The sequence below is a fragment of the Erythrolamprus reginae genome, chromosome 5 (genome assembly GCF_031021105.1).
Source record: "Erythrolamprus reginae isolate rEryReg1 chromosome 5, rEryReg1.hap1, whole genome shotgun sequence".
NCBI lineage: Eukaryota > Metazoa > Chordata > Lepidosauria > Squamata > Dipsadidae > Erythrolamprus > Erythrolamprus reginae.
Window position 1 is genome coordinate 17,951,881 of NC_091954.1, and position 23,602 is coordinate 17,975,482.

General features: G+C 40.1%; 1 pseudogene; it reads left to right on the top strand.

The window, feature by feature from the left end:
• LOC139167556 (plasma membrane calcium-transporting ATPase 1 pseudogene) lies at nt 1-13,406 on the top strand (annotated as a pseudogene).
• The last annotated feature ends 10,196 nt before the right edge of the window (nt 13,407-23,602 follow it).

The following is a 23,602-nucleotide window of genomic DNA, read 5'->3' on the forward strand; positions in this document are numbered from 1 at the left end:
CAAAGCAATGCTGGGTCAGTTGGGACAGGATTAGCGTGGGATCGAGGAACATGGACAGAACTGAAGCCAAAATGCAGGTTAGAACTATACAAATCACATTAAACTCTACTATTATTGCTACATTGGCCAAAATATTATTTTTGCAAAGCAGACTTAACCACAAATGATTTTTTATTATACATACATGTGGAATAATTTCTATACTGTACTGTGAAAAATGTTAAATGCCCTCCATCACTTCCCACCTCTGTCTTACAGGGGCTATTTTCCTTTCTGACCAAGATTGTTTAAAATATTTAACATTTCTTCATTTCCAGCCTCTAGCTAATTTTATTCCAATATGTGGCATCCCCTTTTCAAAATGGCAAGAGTTTGACAAGAAAAGTATTGCAGGAATGGGGAGGATTGTAGCTTAAAAGGAACACCTACCTAAATATCCCAACCTTTATCTGACAGTGTGGACATAATCTTTGTAAGAATGTTATTGCTATGAAGATGAAATTAGGAAAAACACTTTATATACTAAATTTGTACCTAGCAACCAGCTGTTAAAAGCGATGGAAACTTTCCAGCCAAAAAGAGAGAGAGAGAGTGAGTGAGTGTGTGTGTGTGTGTGTGTGAATTTTAAACTCAGGCAATTTGTGAGGCATGGGGTTTAAGGAACTTGTTCCCTGAGTGGGAGTGAGAAAACCCTTAAAGGTTTTATTTTCCCCAAAATATGAATCACAACATAACTCAGGCAAAGAAAAAAAAACATTAAGGGGAAGTCAAATCTTTATACAGGGTACATAAACAAATAATAGATGCATACATATGTCATGCATCCACAGGTAACAAATCAATGATACACAAAATCAATTAGATGTGAGAATTAAATAATAGAAAATTTTGATCCTATATATAACATTCCACAAGTGGCAATTTTATGGGTGGTGTTGCCTTCTTTCCAGTCTAGTCTGCATTTTTCTTAATATATTTGCAAGTATGTTCAAGGACTTCCAAAATATATTCTCTATTGTTTAGTTACTAAAAAGGCTATTTTTGCACATAAAGAACAACACAAAAAGAAATGGTTTTGACTAAAAGGAAAACATGATCTCCTGACCTTCAGAAAGAGACATGAATGACATGCTAAAATGTTAGTATTACCTTTTTTTAAAAAGCTAGTAACTAAGCCTAAAATTCCAGGTAACTGTAGCATTTTTTTTCACTTTTAATTAGATTGCTCTTTTTTTAAAAAGAGGCCTTTGAATTTCTAACAGCCACATGACACTCAGGTGTATATAAGTAAGAATGATTACTTCCAGGTCAAAACATTTCAGTTTTTAATTCCTACAGCTCATATCCCTATAAAACCAGGTAAGTATGCACACACACACACACCTTCTTGCTTTCTAGTTTAAACACTTTTTTAAGGATTAATCAATGATCACTGGCTATTTTCCCCCTTTACTGCAGACCATAATTAAACAGACATTGGAGGGATACTTTGGTTGTGGTATCTAAGCTCCTTGAATTTTAAAGATAATACAATATGTGTGTACTATTTTCTCAATATTCATAGTTGTTAAAATATGTAGGTTTGTATTAGCACAAATGAAGCCATTTTTCTATAGAAAAAAAGTATAGGAAATATTGTTCAAAATGTGAATACAAATGAAAATGTTGTTGTAACTACTAGTGTAAAACTTGAGATTGATTTTTCATGTAAAGGTTTTGAGATGTATGACAGCCAAATTTTTAAAACTCCATCCATCTCTCCGTCACCAGTAAAAACTCAGTAACAGAACATAAATATTTGTTGCCTTTTCACAATAATCAAAAAAAATTGCTATACTTTTAACCAAATAACGATGGTGTTGATATGCTGAGCAATTTGTAACTGTTGGGGAAAGTAATTCAGCAACCTTGGATGACAACAGGATCTAGTCGACTAAACAATGTCGGCTGGTGGGACCCAGGGGAAGAGCCTTCTCTGTAGTGGCTCCGACCCTCTGGAACCAGCTTCCCCCAGAGATTAGGATTGCCCCCACCCTCCTTGCCTTTCGTAAACTCCTTAAAACCCACCTCTGCCGTCAGGCATGGGGGAACTGAGACATCTCCCCCTTGCCTATGTAGTTTTTGTGTATGATATGATTGTATGTATGTTTTTATGTATTGGGGTTTTTTAGACGTTTTTAATGTAAAATTGTTATTTTTAGATTTTAAATATTAGATTTGTTACCATGTGTTGTTTTTTATCACTGTTGTCAGCCGCCCCAAGTCTACGGAGAGGGGCGGCATACAAATCAAATCAAATCAATAATCGATCAATCAATCAATCAATCAATCAATCAATCTGCATTTTGAAGATGAATTTTGGAGAAGCCAACATCTGCTGACTATCTCTGGAGTGTAGGCCTACTATAGTCTGATCCATAAGCTAACTAAACAAAGTTTAGTTTAGCAAATTATGCAAGCTGCCCATGTAATTAATTGGCTTCAATAAGTTTTGCAAACTCAACATTTGTAAGACATATATACCTACAGGTAGTAAATGGAAAAGAGAAATTAATCCTAATCATCAAAATAAAACAGCTGGATCTGATTAACAATCCTTAATGGTACTACTATCTGATTGAGCAACCATTACCTAATTTGGGAATGAACACAACCAATTGCTTCAATTTATTTATTTATTTATTATTTATTTATTATTTAGATTTGTATGCCGCCCCTCTCCGCAGACTCGGGGCAGCTCACAACAAAGTAAAACAATTCATGACAAATCTAAATTATAGTTTAAAATATTTTAAAAAACCCATTTACTAAGCAAACATACATACAAACATACCATGCATAAATTGTATATGCCCGGGGGAGATGTCTCGGTTCCCCCATGCCTGACGACAAAGGTGGGTTTTAAGGAGCTTACGAAAGGCAAGGAGAGTAGGGGCAGTTCTAATCTCTGGGGGGAGTTGGTTCCAGAGAGTCGGGGCCGCCACAGAGAAGGCTCTTCCCCTGGGGCCCGCCAACCGACATTGTAGAACTTCACAAAAAAAGTATGTCTTTTTTCTGAACAGACGTGGAAAGTTTAAATGATTCCTAGATGCTTAAGGTGCCTCTCCCCACCACCTCCTTAAGAGAAAGCTGTTAATTAATGGTTTGGTCCATATTACTAGAAAGATGTGCTAATTTATCTGAAATTAATTTAATTTTTAGAAGTTAATTCCTCTCCTATTTTTTCTTCATTACTATTCTGATTTTCCTGCTTTCTCTTTCCCTTCAAGAGGTTTTCTTTCTGCTTTCCCTTGAAAATGCTACATCTTTGAGATGAAAGTGCCCTCTACTGCCTGAAGTTCCCTGTTCAGGTAAGCCAATAATGGAATTACCTATAATTAAAACATTGCCTTTTTTTCCCCCTTCCAGTTGTGTTTATAGAAATACAGTGCATGACAATTTTCATAAAACAAAGTTATGTCAATATTCAATGGAGTAAGCTAGTCAGAAGGTGGAAGTATTTAGAAGGCTGTGATTGTAAACTCTGGTTTCACATGGTGTAAACCCAGCCAACTAGGCTTTATTCACTAAACCATGGAGCAATAAATCATTCCTCGCTGTGTTATTGGAATGCAGTTAATTAATATCTCAATAGTCTTCAGGTTTCTTGGTATTTTCTAAGCTAAGTCTATTATGGAGCCACCCTGCAAAGTTCCTTTCCTGAAGAATGGTAGCTCTGAGATCAGTAATGAAATATACTGTGACTTCCTCTGGCTATAATTCTGATATTTAGCTAATATGCAAATATGCAGGAGATTGAATGTTTGTACAATTCAATTCAATTCAATTTATTAGATTTGTATGCCGCCCCTCTCCGAAGACTCGGGGCGGCTCACAACAATAATAAAAACAATATTCCAGCGAAAACAAATCTAACATTAAAAAGCACATAAAAACCCTATCATATTTAAAAAGCAAACAACACATACATACCCAAACATAAATATAAAAAAGCCTGGGGGAAAGGTGTCTCAACTCCCCCATGCCTGGCGGTATAGATGGGTCTTGAGTAATTTACGAAACTTTTACAACTTGAACATGCCCGCCTTCTGCATGATATGTGTGTTATTGAGTCCTCGGAGAGGAGCGGCATACAAATCTAATCTGATCTGATCTAATCTAATCTAATCAATCAATCAATCAATCAATCAATAATATCTTTCATATGATGAAACCCAATTTTCCTCCTGTGTGTGTTCACAGGAACTTGAGAGTCATCCTCAAGAGGGTAAAACCCACTCATGCCACTTATAGGTTAATCCGCTGAAATAATATATGCAGCTGACATAGTAATAACAGCATACAGTGGCACCTCGCTACTTATCATTCATTGGTTCTGGGAGGCGCAATGAGTACCCAAAATGAAGAGTACCAAACAATTTTTTCCCATAAGGAATAACATAGTTAGTCACAAGGCAGCCAACACCATCAAATTTTAGCTTGTCCATTGACTTCCAAACAAACGATGAGTACCAGGCAAAAAATTTCTCATCAAAATGCATTGAGTACCAAATTCAAGTAGTTGAGTACTAAGGTTCCTCTGTATATCAATTCCATTATAACAATTCCATAATTATGAAACACTTAAAGAGACATTTCAGAATTACATAAACACATTAACATCATGCCATCAATTGACAAAGTTGATAGTATAGATGAGCCAGTATCTGAATCACATCTTTCATCCAGAAGCTCAAGAAGCATGTTGCTCGACTGTGCAGCCTACCTCTACTAAGAAAGCATTTTATTTCTGAAAAAAAAAAGCTGAGAAAGTTTAATCATCATTCATGTTCCTGGGGAAAACCAGAGAAGTCCTGGAATGAGAGTTGCAGTAGGGCCTGTGTACTCTTAGTGCTTCTCTCACCAATACTCTCAGCCCAAATCAGTAATAGTACAGTGATACCTCGTCTTACAAACCCCTCGTCATACAAACTTTTCGAGATACAAACCCGGGTTTAAGATTTTTTTGCCTCTTCTTCCAAACTATTTTCACCTTATAAACCCAAGCCACCGCCACTGGGATGCCCCGCCTCCGGACGTCTGTTGCCAGCGAAGCACCCGTTTTTGCATTGCTGGGATTCCCATGAGGCTCTCCTCCATGGGAAACACCACCTCCGGACTTCCGTGTTTTTGCGATGCTGCAATTTCGCTGAGGCTCCCCTCGCTGGAAACCCCACCTCCGGACTTCCGTTGCCAGTGAAGCACCCTTTTTTGCACTGCTAGGATTCCCCTGCAGCATCACAAAAACACGGAAGTCCAGAGGTGGAGTTTCCCATGGAGGGGAGCCTCAGGGGAATCCCTGCAGTGCAAAAATGGGTGCTTCGGCTGGCAAAAGGGATGAGTTTTGGGCTTGCACACATTAATCGCTTTTCCATTGATTCCTATGGGAAACATTGTTTCGTCTTATAAACTTTTCACCTTACAAACCTCGTCCCAGAACCAATTAAGTTTGTAAGACGAGGTATCACAGTATATCCCAATGTTTCCTGTATTTCAAAGCATCAGTGAAATACAATAAGGGTTACTCTAGAGAAAGCTCTACCTCTTTGTAACATGTATAGCAACTGCCATCTTGATTATTTTTGATTGGCTCTGTCAGGATGGATCAGGTCTTTGTGTGGGAGAGCAGCAAATCTTTTTAGCAGGTCACTTCCTGAGCCAAAATACCCATCCAAATCCATATTTTCTATGAATGAAAAGCTTGAGAGCAACCTTGCTTTCATCAGAAGGAATATCAAGATGGTAAATTTCTACTTGAAAAAAATTATCTCCAGTGAGTGAATGCTCTAGTCCAGGGGTATCAAACTGGTGGCCCACAGGCCAGATGTATCACATGTAGGCTGTGCCCACGCCAGCACTGTGAATGGGCAAAACATCACAAAACTGCACATGGTGGTACAGTGGCGTGGCGAGTTTGATACCTGTGCTCTAGTCAAATCTCCTCTTCCTGTTGTATAGGGATGAGATTACAGTGGTCCCTCGATTTTCGCGGGTTCGAACTTCGTGAAAAGTCTACACCACGGTTTTTCAAAAATATTAATTAAAAAATACTTTGCGGTTTTTTCCCCTATACCATGGTTTTTCCTGCCCGATGATGTCATACGTCATCGCCAAACTTTTGTCCCCCTTTAATAAATATTTTTTTTAATAAACTTTAATAAATAAACATGGTGAGTAATAATCTAAATGGTTGCTAAGGGAATGAGAAATTGCAGTTTAGGGGTTTAAAGTGTTAAGGAAAGGCTTGTGATACTGTTCATAGCCAAAAATAGTGTATTTACTTCCGCATCTCTACTTCGCGGAAATTCGACTTTCGCGGGCAGTCTCGGAACGCATCCCCCGCAAAAATCGAGGGAACACTGTACTTGGAATTTCTTATTATTGAAACATGTTCTTATTATGAAACATGTTTGCATTCTAGTTTCATGCTTAGTTTGCGAAGAAAGATGCATGAGAACTATTCTCATTTATAGCTCAGGCATACCCTGAAGCATATAAGTATTCCAATCAGATTCTTATTGATGATAATAACAATAACAACAATAATAATAACAACAACAACAACAGAGTTGGAAGGGACCTTGGAGGTCTTATAGTTCAACCCTCTGCTTAGGCAGGAAACCCTACACTACTTCAGATAAATGGTTATTCAACATTTTCTTTAAAACTTCCAGTGTTGGAGCATTCACAACTTCTGGAGGCAAACTGTTCTACTGATTAATTGTTCTAACTATCAGGAAACTCCTCCTTAGTTCTAAGTTGCTTCTCTCCTTGATTAGTTTCCACCCATTGCTTCTTGTTCTACCCTCAAGTGCTCTAGAGCAGTGATTTTCAACCTTTTTTCAGCCGCGGCACATTCTTTACATTTACAAAATCCTGGGTCACACCACCGACCAAAATGACACAAAATGACACTCTAACACAGTACATATTATACATATGTATACATCTATATACATCATCAGGATAGACATAACTAGCTGAGGCTGAGATTTCATCTAGTGGTGGCAACATTTACCTCCAGTCCTGACCAGGATTAGAAATCGGGACTATAGGGAGGAGTAGCAGCTTTAATTACTTGCCGCGGCCACACAATGACAAGTGGGGACCTTCCTGGGTAAGGTTGAGAGGCGGCCTGCTATTGGTTCATCGCTAGTGGTCGGGATGAATCCTAGAAGGTGATTGGTCAGTGAACGTTCCCTGTGCCTCCACTCTTCCTGTCGCTGATAGCTGGAGGGATTGTGAGGGGAATGTTTATGTTTGGATGGAGGCAGCTGGCGGCGGGCCGAATAAATGGCCTCCGCGGGCCGTATCCGGCATGCAGGCCGTAGTTTGGGGACCCATTTTTAATTTCCCCACGGCACACCTGACCATGTCTCACGGCACACTAGTGTGCCGCAGCACACTGGTTGAAAAACACTGCTCCAGAGAATAGTTTGACTCCTTCTTCTTTGTGGCATACCTTGAGATATTGGAACACTGCTATCATATCTCCCCTTGTCCTTCTTTTCATTAAACTTGACATACCCAGTTCCTGCAACTTTTCTTCATATTGAGATGTATACTAATTCATGGTGAGAGGGGACCAATAATAACTAAATTGTCCCTAACAATAATACAATTTATGTAAAATATAGCACTTTAGGAAGTCCAATGTTGTTCGTTTAAAATGTTTGTTATTTCAAAACAACAATAAGAAAAATATCAATGTAAACTATTTATTCTTTTTTCAAATGTACTTTCTGGATTTGGGGCTGAGTGATCCTTACACAGTTGAGGAGAAATTGAAAACATTGGTCCTGTGTTTGGTTTTATTGGCCCAGTTGCTAAAAGCACATCTGGGTTGCAGGTTTAAAACCTGCAAGAAATCTGTAAGACAGATTTCTGTTTACTGGTATCTTTGTACACACTGGAAATGATCTTGTAATAGTGCAGTTGTACACCGATTTACACAGGTGTAACTTCTACTGACCTCAGCAAGACTTATTCCTTAGTAGAATTGTGTCACGTTGCAAGTGACACCAAATGGAGTTGGAATGGTTTTCAGTTGAACTACACAAAATCAAACATCCTAGCTAGGTTTTTCCAGTCAAGAGAAACTCCAGGCCAAAAACGAAGATTCCTTGGGGGAGGAGGGGGGAGTATAGAAAGTAACATGTCCAATTCTGCTTAATATAATTTTAAACACACAACTTTTGATTGGAACTCCACCCATATCAGTAATAATATAATGCCACCAAATAGCCTCCTATAGCTTTTTAGAATATGTGGCCTCTCACTGCCAAAATTGTCTATTATGGTTAATTTATTTTATTGCACTTTCCTGGTATAAATAGAATGTGAATAAAAGGTCCCCCCCCCCTTCTCCAGGACTCAGTGCAATTTTTTTTTTTCAAATTAAAAACAAATGAGGAATCCCCAAGCAATTTTACAACATGCCATGGTTTTTGAGTCTCAAGTACAAATATACAGTGATACCTCGTCTTACAAACCCTTCGTCATACAAACTTTTTGAGATACAAACCCGGGGTTTAAGATTTTTTTGCCTCTTCTTCCAAACTATTTTCACCTTACAAACCCAAGCCGCTACCACTGGGATGCCCTGCCTCCAGACTTCTGTTGCCAGTGAAGTGCCCGTTTTTGCGCTTCTGGGATTCCCCTGAGGCTCCCCTCTATGGGAAACCCCACCTCCGGACTTCCGTGTTTTTGCGATGCTGCAGGGGAATCCCAGCAGTGCAAAAATGGGCGCTTCGTTGACAATGGAAGTCCGGAGGTGGGGTTTCCCAGCGAGTGGAGCCTCAGTGAAATCGCAGCATCACAAAAACACGGAAGTGCTGCAATTTCGCTGAGGCTCCCCTTGCTGGGAAACCCCACCTCCCGACTTCTGTTGCCAGCGAAGCACCTGTTTTTGTGCTGCTGGGATTCCCCTGCAGCATCACAAAAACACAGAAGTCCAGAGGTGGGCTTTCCCATGGAGGGGAGCCTCAGGGGAATCCCAGCAGCGCAAAAATGGGCGCTTTGGCTGGCAAAAGGGGTGAGTTTTGGGCTTGCACGCATTAATCACTTTTCCATTGATTCCTATGGGAAACATTGTTTCGTCTTACAAACTTTTCACCTTACAAACCTCGTCCTGGAACCAATCAAGTTCGTAAGACGAGGTATCACTGTATATGCTTTTCCACATTGTTAGTTACAATTGTACCAGTAAGAATTACTTCAATAATTGAGAAAAAAAATCTTCTTGCTCTGATTTTTTAAAAGTACTTTCCTCTATAAATACTGGTAGTGCTTTTACATAAATGCAAGGAATGTGTTTCCAAGCTTCAATTTATAAATGCTAGTAACTTTCTCTGTAAATATCCTTGTAAATTTCAGGAAGGCACAGTGATGGTGACCCCAGCCCGCCACACGTCAGCTGACTTTCATATCACCACCGCAGAGCTGAAAAGTCTGATGCAATTTCGAAAGAAAGAAGCGGTGACCAAAATAAGAGAATTATACGGCGACGTCTTTGAAATCTGTAATCGTCTGAAAACATCTCCTATAAGTGGGATATCTTCATCAGAAGTAGAGCTTAGGAAATCTGTGTTTGGAAAGAACTTTATACCCCCTAAAAAGCCCCTAACATTCCTTGAACTGATATGGGAAGCACTACAGGATATGACATTATGTATCTTGGAAATTGCAGCCCTGATATCATTGGGACTATCATTTTATCATCCTTCAGGGGCAAACCTTGCTGCATGCCGTTTGGACGAATTTGAAGGAGAAATAGAAGAAGAAGGGAACACCGAATGGATTGAAGGTGCTGCTATTCTTCTATCAGTTGTTTGTGTGGTGATGGTAACGGCTTTCAATGACTGGAGCAAGGAAAAACAGTTCAGGGGGTTACAGCGTCGCATTGAAAAGGAGCAAAGAGTTACTGTCATCAGGAGCGGGGATGTAACGCAGGTCCCAGTAGTTGACTTAGTGGTTGGGGATATCATGCAGATCAAATATGGGGATCTTCTACCAGCTGATGGCCTGCTTCTCCAAGGCTACGATTTGAAAATAGACGAAAGCTCCCTCACGGGTGAATCTGATCAAGTCAAGAAGTCTTTAAAACAGGATCCTATGTTGCTGTCAGGTACCCACGTGATGGAGGGCTCTGGAAAAATGCTCGTTACAGCTGTTGGCATCAACTCACAAACTGGCATTATCCTTACTTTACTTGGAGTTGGAGACCATGAGAAACCGAAAGAGGCCCACAAGAACGGCTCCCCTAAGAACAAAGAACGGAAAAAAGTTGAAGCGAAGGATACAGAGGAAGCTGAGGAAAGCCCAAAGCACAAAAAAGAAAAATCTGTCCTCCAGGGAAAACTTACCAGATTAGCCGTGCAAATTGGCAAAGCCGGTTTGGCAATGTCTGTAGTCACGGTCGCTGTTCTTATATCCTCTTTTCTCATTCGAACATTTGTGATAGAGAAGCGCGTTTGGACTGCTGAGTGTACGCCTGTGTATGTACAACATATGGTGAAATTCTTTATCATCGGCGTGACGATTTTGGTTGTAGCCGTCCCCGAGGGCCTCCCTCTTGCGGTAACCATCTCCCTCGCCTATTCTGTGAAGCAAATGATGAGAGATAATAATTTGGTCCGGCATCTGGATGCCTGCGAAACTATGGGCAACGCAACAGCCATTTGCTCAGATAAAACCGGGACCTTAACCATGAACAGAATGACAGTGGTCCAGATTTTTGTTGGGGGTAAACATTATAAAATCGTCCCTGCCCCTATTTTAATCCATCCGACTTTGTTGTCTTATTTGTTGAAGGGTATTTCTGTTAACTGTGCTTATACATCCAAAATCCTGAAACCTGAAATAGAAGGAGCACTGCCCCGTCACATTGGCAACAAAACTGAATGTGCTCTGCTGGGCTTGCTTATTGAATTAAATCTGAATTATGAGGCCATGAGGACTAAGATCCCAGAAGAAGCATTGTATAAAGTGTATACCTTCAATTCCGACCGGAAATCTATGAGCACAGTTTTGAAAAACGCTGGCGGCGGCTATCAGCTCTTCAGCAAAGGTGCTTCTGAAATACTTCTTCAAAAATGCAACAAAATATTGAACTCCGCTGCGGAGCGTGAACCTTTTTCCAGAAAGGATAAGGAAAACGTGATTAAAAATGTGATTGCCCCGATGGCTTCCGAGGGACTCCGGACCATCTGCATCACTTGCAAAGATTTTCCGGGTGGCGAAGAAGAACCAGCATGGGACGATGAGGAAAATATTATTAAGGAGTTAACCTGCCTTGCAATTGTGGGCATTGAAGATCCGGTAAGACCCGAAGTTCCAGACGCAATCAGGAAGTGTCAGAATGCCGGCATCGTTGTCCGTATGGTCACCGGGGACAATATTAACACAGCGCGGGCAATCGCAGCCAAATGTGGGATCCTGCGGCCCGGGGAGACCTTTCTGTGTTTAGAAGGGAATGAGTTTAATAGATTGATCCGTAATCAGAAGGGGGAGATCAAACAAGAGTTGATGGACAGGATCTGGCCTACCCTAGCTGTGCTTGCAAGATCCTCCCCAGCCGATAAGTATAACTTGGTGGAAGGGATCATCAACAGCAACGTCACAGAGCAAAGACAAGTGGTAGCAGTCACTGGGGATGGTACTAACGACGGGCCGGCATTGAAAAAGGCCGATGTTGGCTTTGCCATGGGAATTGCTGGAACGGATGTAGCTAAGGAAGCGTCTGATATCATTCTTACCGATGACAATTTCTCAAGCATTGTAAAAGCAGTGATGTGGGGTAGAAATGTGTATGATAGCATTTCCAAATTTCTTCAGTTTCAACTTACAGTCAATGTAGTAGCTGTGATAGTTGCCTTTACGGGGGCTTGCATCACCCAGAATTCCCCTCTGAAGGCAGTCCAGATGTTGTGGGTCAACCTCATTATGGATACCTTTGCTTCCCTTGCTTTAGCCACCGAAAAGCCAACCGAATCGCTGCTGAAACGGAAGCCTTACGGTAGAAATAAACCACTCATCTCCCGTATAATGATGAAAAATATTTTCTTACACGCCCTTTACCAGATGACCGTGGTCTTTTCACTTCTGTTTGTGGGAGAGCAATTATTTGATATTGAAAATGGGCGGCTGTCAACGCTACAGTCCCCACCCACCCAACATTACACTCTTATATTTAACACATTTGTAATTATGCAAATTTGTAATGAAATCAATGCCCGAAAGATTCACGGAGAACGGAATGTTTTTTCGGGGATATTCAAAAATAGCATTTTTTGCGGTGTCACTCTAGGAACTTTGATTGTACAAGTTATTATTGTCCAATTTGGGGGGAAGCCCTTTAGTTGCACATCACTTAGCTTAGAGCAATGGATGTGGTCCATCTTTTTTGGCTTGGGGTCCTTGGTATGGGGACAAGTCATCATTTGTATTCCCACTAGATACATGTGGTTCCTGAAAGAGGTTGGAGAGAAGCCACTCCAAGAGGAGATAACAGAGGAAGTAACTGAAGTGATTGACTTTGGTGAACAGGAACTGCGTCACAGCCAAATTTTATGGTGCAGGGGCTTAAGCAGAATACAGGCTCAATGCAGAGTAGTGAATGCCTTTCGCTATCCTCCATATAGAAGTCCCCACTCTGCAATGAGCAGTAAAACTATCTGACCAGGCACTAAACCAGATTCTGAAATGGTGGTTTTATGATGGGTGAATGTTGATTTCAATGTGCACATTAGCTCCAGTAAGAAATGGATGGGGAATGGGGCTTCACAGCAGGCGGTGAAGGGGACACGTGTTTTTTTTTTTTGAAGCTATCTAGCAAAATAGAAGTTTCTGGTCTGAACTTTAATTCCAAGTAGGTGAGAGAAAGCATGAGAAATCAATACAGCAATACAATGAACACTTCCTTTACGTAGGGGTCTAATCATTATGTTAGCAGACTTGCCCTGGATTTTGAGACATTAATTTCTGTTTGCAGGAAAGATGCCTTCAGAGAAAAGAGGAGTGATGAAGCCAAGAGCCCATGTCCTTAATTTTTTTATATTTATATATTTATTAATTGAAAGATGATATTCTTAATAAATGATAGATGTTAAACAGTGCATATAACAGCATTTATCTTTGCTCCTGTTTATGCCTATAACTTTGTGTCCATTGACTGAGTTGCCCAAGGCCTTTCATCTGGGCCACCTTCCCAAAATTCCCAAGTACAGTACTTTCCTGTGAATCTAAGGAAGCAGGATAGATATGGCTACAAGCAGGCTGAATGTACTTTTATTTTGTTGTTGGCAGTTCCTTATGAGCAAAAAGTATTGTATGAACAATAATAATAAAAAAATGCTTCAAACAATTAATTAATTATTTATTTATTTATTGGATTTTTATGCCCCCTCCCCTCTCCAAGGACTCAGGGTGGCTCACATTTTGCTTTGCTTTGGTTGGTTAATTTACAGAATCAGAGAAACCAGAACAGTCATTTTTTTTACAAAAATGAAGAAATGAGTCCTATAAACTATTATTATTTATTATTATTTATTAGATTTGTATGCCGCCCCTCTCCGAAGACTCGGGGTGGCTCACAACAGTAATACAAAAACAATATAACAGTGAGACAAATCTAATATTAAAATAAAACATATCTAAATCCCCAACAATTTAAAACCATACAACACATACATAAGGAGGGTGGGGGCCGTTCTAATCTCTGGGGGGAGACTCGGGCGGCTCACAACAGTAATACAAAAACAATATAACAGTGAGACAAATCTAATATTAAAATAAAACATATCTAAATCCCCAACAATTTAAAACCATACAACACATACATAAGGAGGGTGGGGGCCGTTCTAATCTCTGGGGGGAGTTGATTCCAGAGGGCTGGGGCCGCCACAGAGAAGGCTCTTCCCCTGGGGCCCGCCAAATGACATTGTTTGGTCGACGGGACCTGGAGAAGGCCAACTCTGTGGGACCTTATCGGCCGCTGGGATTCGTGCAGTAGAAGGCGGTTCCAGATGTATTCTGGTCCAATGATCTTTGCGAACCTATGTATTGTGGATAATTTTTCCTCTAATAATATCTTCCAGAAATATATAGATTAGGGGTGTCAAACTCAAGGCCTGCGGGCCAGATCCGGCGCACAGAGTGTTTAGATCTGGTCCACAAGAACACCCTGGAAACACCAAAGGACTGTCCCATGGTGCTTAGAAAGCCTAGAACTAAGACGCCTTAAACAAGATCTAAGTATTGCCCACAAGATCATATGCTGCAACAATGTCCTGCCTGTCGGCGGCTATTTCAGCTTCAACCACAACAACACAAGAGCACACAACAGATTTAAACTTAATATTAACCGCTCCAAACTTGACTGTAAAAAATATGACTTCAGTAACCCAGTTGTCGAAGCGTGGAACTCATTACCGGACTCCGTAGTGTCATCCCCTAACCCCCAACACTTTACCTTAGATTATCTATGGTTGACCTATCCAGATTCCTAAGAGGTCAGTAAGGGGCGAGTACAAGTGCACTAGAGTGCCTTCCGTCCCCTGTCCTATTGCTCTCTTATATCTCCTACACCTTTCTTCTATTCCCTTCTTCTATTCTTTCATTGATATGTTCTATTCCTATATTTTCTCTTCTATTCTTTCTTAGATATATTTTACTATGAGTATCTGCTCTGTAACCTTCATCATGTATTTTACTATGTGTATGCCCACTAAAACCCTCATTGTGTATTGGACAAAATCAATAAATAAATCAATAAATAAATACGAAGCTTGCAAGCGACACATACACTCCCTCACCAAGTTCTATTTTCACTTTGCTGTGGGAGGCCATCGCCAGAAAAAACTGGGCCTGAGGGAGCCATGTGTTTATTTATTTATTTATTAGATTTGTATGCCGCGCCTCTCTGTAGACTCGGGGCGGCTATTGCGGCTATTGTGTTGCCCTTCTGGCCTGTTTTTGCTGGTAGAGAGCTGCAGAAAGCCATTGAGGCTAAAAATGGGGCCTGGGGGGGAGGTCCACGGTCAGGTGTGGGTTCCGCTTACCTTCCCTACTAGTTCATATCACCATGGAAGTGTCTATTTTGCACCCTGTCACATCGTGCAAAATACCTGGAAACATATTTATTTATTCGATTTTTATGCCGCCCTTCTCCTTAGACTCAGGGCGGCTTACAACATGTTAGTAATAGCACTTTTCACAGAGCCAGCATATTGCCCACACAATCCGGGTCCTCATTTTACCCACCTCGGAAGGATGGAAGGCTGAGTCAACCTTGAGCCGGTGATGAGATTTGAACCGCTGGCCTGCAGATCTACAGTCAGCTTCAGTGGCCTGCAGTACAGCACTCGACCCGCTGTGCCACCCCTGCTGCAGAAGCCTTTGCACATGCACAGAAGGGGTTTTTTTTGGAAGCCATGGCTATTAAAGGATTGGTCCGGGAGCATGGACCGCTAGTCATCGCTGCCGCTTTGGTAAGTATCAATAAATTTCCGCTGCAGTTCTAAAGAACTGGTCCAAAACCGGTAACAACCCACCGCTGCGTATGGCCCTCCCCAGCTCTGTTTTCACTGGCAGATGGCTGCAGAAGGCCATTGCAGCCAAAAACGGGGCCTGGAGGGAGGGCTGTGCACATCCCTCCCGGGCTCCATTTTCACTGGCAGAGGACTAGCCTAAATTAAACTAAAAGCAAAGCAAAAAAAAAGGAGAAATGTTTCCTCTCTTGCATTTGAGCATCCAAGAAGGAACAGGAAAGGAGAAAAGGAAAGAGGAGAGACAAAGAAGATAAAGTGCTGTGGTTTGCTCTGGCCCTGCTCCTGCCCCAAGGACTGTGGATGTGGGAGAGACATCCACATGCTGCAGTGCGATTTTGCTGCTGCACCTGTGGAGGTAGCAAAATTGCGCCCGTGTTTCAGCAAGGTTTTAGCGGTGACTCCATGCGCGATTTTGCTACCTTCACAGATGCAGCAGAAAAATCGCGCTGGTCCCGCAAGAACTTATGAGCCACAGCGGCGAGTGCAATTTAGCGTTCCGGCTCGTAGCCCACTGCTGGTCCTCCTCCTCTTCTTCCTCCTCCTCCTCCCACCCAAATTCCGAGCTTCTATTTCTTTCCTAAAGGGGTTTGCACGCATTATTTGCTTTTACATTGATTCCTATGGGAAAAATTGCTTCTACTTACAAACTTTTCTACTTAAGAACCTGGTCATGGAACGAATCAAGTACTTAAGTAGAGGCACCCCTGTAGCCTGAAACAAAGTGTGAAATGCAAATGATCTATTCAAATCTGAGAAAAACAAAACCGATGAGAAGTTCTATCATTTCCCGGTTTGAACAGACATGTTTTGCATGTGAAGCTTAGCTGTGCATGAGCTTTATATTCAATCAGACTTGCATACCAGAATTCCTGGCTCAAAGACTGGTGGAGTGACTTCAGTTCTTTATTAGGTTACAGGAAGTAACTTCCAGCAGCCGTATACAAAAGGCCGGGGACTTAAATAGAGAGTCAATACGGCAGGGAACCAATCAGAATTTTTCTACTTTACTTCCCTGTAGGACTGGAATGAAAATTTCCCAACTTCTTCAGGACATAAAAACAATTGAGCCCAACATTTATGTTGCTAAGTGAGAAAATTGTAAAGTGAGCCTTGCCCCAGTTTACAACTTTTCTTGGGAGATTATGATCCCGCTATATAGAGTGCTGGTGAGACCACATTTGGAATACTGTGTTCAGTTCTGGAGACCTCACCTACAAAAAGATATTGACAAAATTGTACGGGCTACAAGAATGGTGGAAGATCTTAAGCATAAAACGTATCAGGAAAGACTTAATGGACTCAATCTGTATAGTCTGGAGGACAGAAGGAAAAGGGGGGACATGATCGAAACATTTAAATACGTTAAAGGGTTAAATAAGGTCCAGGAGGGAAGTGTTTTTAATAGGAAAGTGAACACAAGAACAAGGGGACACAATCTGAAGTTAGTTGGGGGAAAGATCAAAAGCAACATGAGAAAATATTATTTAGTAGATCCTTGGAACAAACTTCCAGCAGACGTGGTAGATAAATCCACAGTAACTGAATTTAAACAAGCCTGGGATAAACATATATCCATCCTAAGATAAAATACAGAAAATAGTATACTGTAAGGGCAGACTAGATGGATCATGAGGTCTTTTTCTGCCGTCAGTCTTCTATGTTTTTATGTTTCTAATCAGTTGCCAAGCATCCAAATATAAATCACGTGACCATAGGAATGCTGCAACATTCGAAAGTGTGAAAAATGGTCACACGTCCATTTTTTTAGTGCTGTTGTAACTCCCAACAGTCACTAAATGAATTGTTGTAAGTTGAGGAGTACCTATTTAGCTAATTTCCCAGCAATGCAGCTTTGCCTGCAATTTTGACAAAGACCTCTTGGTGGCACTGTGACACTGAATAATAATGGAGTTTTAAAATCCAACTCATTTCTGTCATACAAGATTGCTGGAAGAACACAACACTAAAATGATCATCATATTTTATCAAGTCCTTATATATCTTTAAACAGAATACAATCTTTAAGATTAATATAATTACATATTGGTAAGCGTTCTACTAGAAAGAAACAATTAAAAACCTACAGGGAAATTTTTAGTTGCCAAGCACAGCAGGGGGTTAGTTTTTATACTTTGTGTGTTGTATAATGGTCACAAAACGTATTTTAGAACTCATATTTGGCTGATGTCCAAATTTAGGAGCTCAGCAAAATCAGATGCGTTTACCTCTAACATTCTAAGTCAGGAGTGGGTAACTATGGCAATTTTATGACCTATGGACTTCAATTCCCAGAATTCCTGAGCCACTATGACAGGATGTAAAGTTGCCCAGAGCCGGTCCCCAAACCCAGTCCTCTGTCATTGTTCTAAGTCAGTGTTTCCCAATCTTGGCAACTTGAAAATATTTGGACTTCAATATGTGATTCATACTGTCCTCAGTTTTCTGTGGTTAATTAAGCTTGTTCTGAATTGACAAAATATATCCATATTAATATGCTACTTTAAAATCCAGTCTGAGCTTCTGTCCACCAAGAAAATGTGCTATCAGCTTGCAAGCAAAGTGATTTCTGGATCAGTCACTCATTGTTCAGTTTGTTCACTGGTCCATAACTCATAATGGGTTAGCGCTTTTTCAATGTATAGCATGTACTGATCTCATAAACTATCAAACAAGCTTTGATGCCCTTCATGGCATTGGACCAGATTACCTCCGGAACCGCCTGCTACTGCACGAATCCCAGCGACCGATAAGGTCGCTTCTCCGGGTCCTGTCGACTAAACAATGTCGTTTGGCAGGCCCCAGGGGAAGAGCCTTCTCTGTGGCGGCCCCGGCCCTCTGGAACCAACTCCCCCCAGAGTTTAGAACTGCCCCCACCCTCCCTGTCTTTCATAAACTACTCAAGATCATTTATACCGCCAGGCATGGGGGAGTTGAGATAGCTCTTCCCCCTAGGCCATTACAAGTCATGCATGGTATGTTTGTGTGTATGTTTGGTTTTATAATAGGGGTTTTTAGTTGTTTTTTATTATTGGATTGTACATGTTGTCTTTATTATTGTTGTTAGCCGCCCCGAGTCTGCGGAGAGGGGCGGCATACAAATCCAATAAATTATTATTATTATTATTATTATTATTATTATTATTATTATTATTATTATTATTGTTATTATTGTTATTATTGTTATTATTGTTATTATTGTTATTATTAATTATTATTATTATTTTCTATTTCAACAATTTTTAAAGTATTACTACAATCTTCTACAATCAACAATTATTACCTTTTCGCCAGATTTTTTTTAATATAATCCGCAGTTTAAATGCTTTTCCCCTGAACAGTCAAAAAGAGAAATTGGAATTGAATGCATTGTTGGTCTCATACTGAAAGCTCGCGTTGTTTCCAGTTAGTAAATTAAAATCTGGCATGGAATAACAGGATAGTTGCAAAATAAATATGCCGTTAGAATGGAAAAATGTCTTTCCGTCCTAAAACGTTAGAAACCCTTCAAGTGGTAAAGTGTATAATAAAGGAGTTATACAAATGCGTCAATATTTTCTAAGATGATTACCATGCTAGGAAATGGGCTTTATTTCCAGAAAATGAAAATGATGAGTAACGCATGCATATAATTTTCTAATATAAGGTCTTTGAAACAATAGGAATAATTCCATTTCCTTAGATTGTAAACAACATTGTCCTAATTTTTTGCAAGTAACCACATTTTATTTTAATCTTTTCCAGGCAGTGAAATGCTACATTTGACCACTTTAATTATTCCCATGTGATCTAATAGATGTTATGTTTCCTATCAAATCCTACCACATGGTCTTTGTGAAGCTTCACTTTCTAAATCTAAATGATATAATTGTGACTATAGTATCATACCTGCCTAGGGGTAATGTAAACACGGGAAACAATTTAATATTATCTCTGGGTTGAGAGAGATGATTGATACACATGGAGACCATTTATTTGTGAACAGAATTTGCGGATATTTAAGGAATGTGAAATAATTTTAACAAATTAAAAAGAGCTTGACTATAGCATCGGTTTCAATGAAGTCATTTCCCCAGTTTGAGGGAGAAATTATTATTATTATTATTATTATTATTATTATTATTATTATTATTATTATTAATTGGATTTGTATGCCGCCCCTCTCCGTAGACTCAGGGCGGCTAACAACAATGATAAAAACAGCATGTAACAATCCAATACTAAAACAACTAAAAACCCTTATTATAAAACCAAACATACACACAAACATACCATGCATAAATTGTAATGGCCTAGGGGGAAGGAATATCTCAACTCCCCCATGCATGGCAGTATAAGTGAGTCTTGAGTAGTTTATGAAAGACAGGGAGGGTGGGGCAGTTGGGGAGTTGGTTCCAGAGGGCCGGGGCCGCCACAGAGAAGGCTCTTCCCCTGGGGCCCACCAAACGACATTGTTTAGTCGACGGGACCCGGAGAAGGCCAACTCTGTGGGACCTTATCGGTCGCTGGGATTCGTGCGGTAGCAGGCAGTTCCTGAGGTAATCTGGTCCAATGACATGTAGGGCTTTAAAGGTCATGACCAACACTTTGAATTGTGACCGGAAACTGATCGGCAACCAATGTAGTCTCTCACTTAAATGAGAAAAGTGATTAAAACTCAGATTACCAATATGAGATGCCTCTAGTTTATTCATACAACAAGCTGAATTAAGAATTAAAATGGTTATTTAAAATCTGCACAATGTTCTTGCATCGTAAACTAGGTGAGTTTCCGTGGGATGCTAAAAACTAGATCAAGTTTAGCATGGCAGTGCATGTAGCAGCATCAGGTTTGCAACTGATCTGGGAAAGTGTGTTTCCAACTTTGGCAACTTTAAGCCTGTTGGACTTCAACTCTAATTAATACTAATTACTTATACCACTGCATAATGTCCTGGTCAGACCACACCTGGAGTAATGCATGCAATTTTGGTCACCTCACTATAAGAAGCACATTGAAGCTCTAGAGAGGATACAGAAGAGAGCAACCAGAATGATTAGGGGACTGGAAACCAAGACATATAAAGAGAGGTTACTGGAACTGGGCATGGATAGTGTTGTGGTTAGCTCTGGCCCTGCTCCTGCCCCAAGGACTGTGGATGTGGGGGAGACATCCACATGCTACAGGCCTGTTTTGCCCCCGGTGGAATCTGATGATGAAGGCTCCTCTGACCAAGAAGACATGAATGACAGGGAGGAGGAGAGTGTGGCAGACAGCTCAGAAGGAGATCAATTATCTAGCTCCTCCTTGGATTCAGAACAAGAGTTAATGATACAGCCACGCATGAGGAGAGTGATGCATAGGCAACAACAACTGAGAGATTATTATCAAAGAAAATGAGGCCACCTGTGGTTGGGTGGGGCTGTGGTAATTAGGGTTTGGCCATTGCGGAGGATTATCTGATTGTTGTGTTTCGTGACTGCTTTACTGACTTTGACTTTTTGTGAGCTGATTTTTCCCTGCTTTGAAACTAAACCAGGGCGAAGTGTGTGTCACTTTGTGAAAGAAGGACTGTGAATTGCCTCACAGCTGCAAGCTAAGTATCACAGAACTGATAAGGGACTTGTACAAATTACCAGTTTGTTTGGAGACAAGTGCTCTTTGCTATACCAAAAGAGGGCTTGGTTTAAGTGAATTTTCATTATAAAGTGTTTTGAATTTTCAAGCATGTGTGTGTCTGAAATTTGTACCTGTGAATTTTTGGGAGGATTCTACCAGAGAGCCTGACAGAACACATAGTCTAGCAAAAAAAGAGGGCCAGGGTGGACATGATAGCAGTATACAAGCACCATTTTTTTATTATTATTATTTTCAAAGTAAAAGACAAAACATGTCAAACAAACAGCATTCGCTGGCTGGGGAATTCTGGGAGTTGAAGTCCAAATATCTTCAACTTGCCAAGGTTGGGAAACACTGATCTAGGGACCCTTGAAAGTTTAAACAGGCAAAGCCAATGGGGGAAACCAAAACAAAGAAACAACAAAGAATGTTCTTTCTGTGCCATCTCAGGAAGCTGAAACTGCCCAAGGAGCTGCTGATACAGATCTACAGCGAAATTATTGAGTTTCTCATCAAGACCGACAGAGACTTCAGAGGAGAATCAGAACTGCAGAAAAAAACAATTGCTACCAACTTGCCTTCCATTGAGGACCTGTATCCTGCACGAGTCAAAAAGAGGGCGGTGAAAATGCTTACTTACTTTTCTAGAAAAAGAAATAGACTTAGACACGTGGGAAAAGGTCTGGACATATAATTTGAAAATAACTAAATCAGTTTCTTTTAAAGAAAATCAAATTAAGATGTTTTATAGATGGCATTTGCCACCTAATAGAATTTCAAAGATGTTTCCAAGTACTTCGCCCAATTGTTGGAAAGGTAAAAAAGAAATTGGTACATATTTTCATTTATGGTGGACGTGTCCGAAAGCAAAGAACTATTGGAATAAGGTAGAAAGATGGCTAAGAGAAATAACAGAACAAGAAATTAGGAAGACTCCAGAATTTTTTTTATTAGGTATCACAAATAATAAATATAAAAAAGAAATATATCATTTAATAATTCACATTTTAGTAGATGCAAGGATTGTTTTTTCACAAAGATGGAAAGAAATGGAAATCCCAAAAGATGAAGATGTTCTTAGCAAGATTATGGAGTGTGCAGAGTTAGATATGATGACGAGGCGGATGAATAACCAAGTAGAAACAGAATTTTATAAAGCTTGGCAGAAAGTTTATAGTTGGTGGAATAAAAAAATGTTTAAAGATGTTAAAATAAAGAGTTTAATAGTAAAATTTGCTAGATAGAAAATATTATATAAAGATATTTTACAGATATGTTTACTTTTCTGAATTGATCTAAACTATAATTAGTTTTTCCTTTTTGTATTAAGAAGACTTCTATACTGAGCGGAGCAACTGTAGCTCCTGTTTTGTTTTGTCTATTCTGTTTGTTTGACATGTTTTGTCTTTTACTTTGAAAATAATAATAAAAAAAATTTTTAAAAGGAAAGAAAATACTTACTGACCCCTCGCATCCTGGACACAAACTGTTTCAACTCCTACCCTCAAAACCACGCTGTAGAGCACTGCACACCAAGATAACTAGACAGAAGAACAGGTTTTTTCCTGAACACCATCACTGTGCTAAACAAATAATGTCAAACTATTTCCTAAATCTGCACTACTATTAATCTTCTCATCATTCCCATCACCCATCTCCTCCCGCAAATGACTGTATGACTTTGTTGCATGTATCCCTACAATTTATATTGACAGGTTCCTAATATGATTTGATTGCTTATTTGTACCCGGATTATCATTGTGTTGCATCTTATGATTCTGGACAAATGTATCTGTTCTTTTACGTACACTGAGAGCATATGCACCAATGACAAATTCCTTGTGTGTCCTATCACACTTAGCTAATAAAGAATTTTGTTCTGTTCTTCATTCCAATATTTATTCCATTCCATTCAGATTCACTTAATTGCGGTGATTTGTTTAATGACCATGGCGCGGAAGGTTGTAAAACCAAGCACAATTCACCGAACAAAATTGTTTAGCAACAGAAATCCTGGGCCCAATTGTGACCCTAAGTATGAAGGCAACTATCCAACTGATCCCTACCTCCTCCTTGTGTTGGGGTCTCCTTGTGCCTGGTGGACTCCAACTCCCAGAATTCCCTAGCCAGCTCCAGGCTTAAAGTTGCCAAGGTTGAAGACTCCTGTGTTTGGGGGAAGGGGGGCACTACCTGATCCCTAATTTGAGCCTATGAACAATATGATGATGATGATAAGGGGCGAGTACAAGTGCACTAGAGTGCCTTCCGTCCCCTGTCCTATTGCTCTCCTATATCTCCTATACCTTTCTTCTATTCCTATATCTCTTCTTCTATTCTTTCATTGATATGTTCTATTACTATATCTTCTTTTCTATTATTTCTTAGATATATATTTACTGAGTATCTCCTCTATAACCTT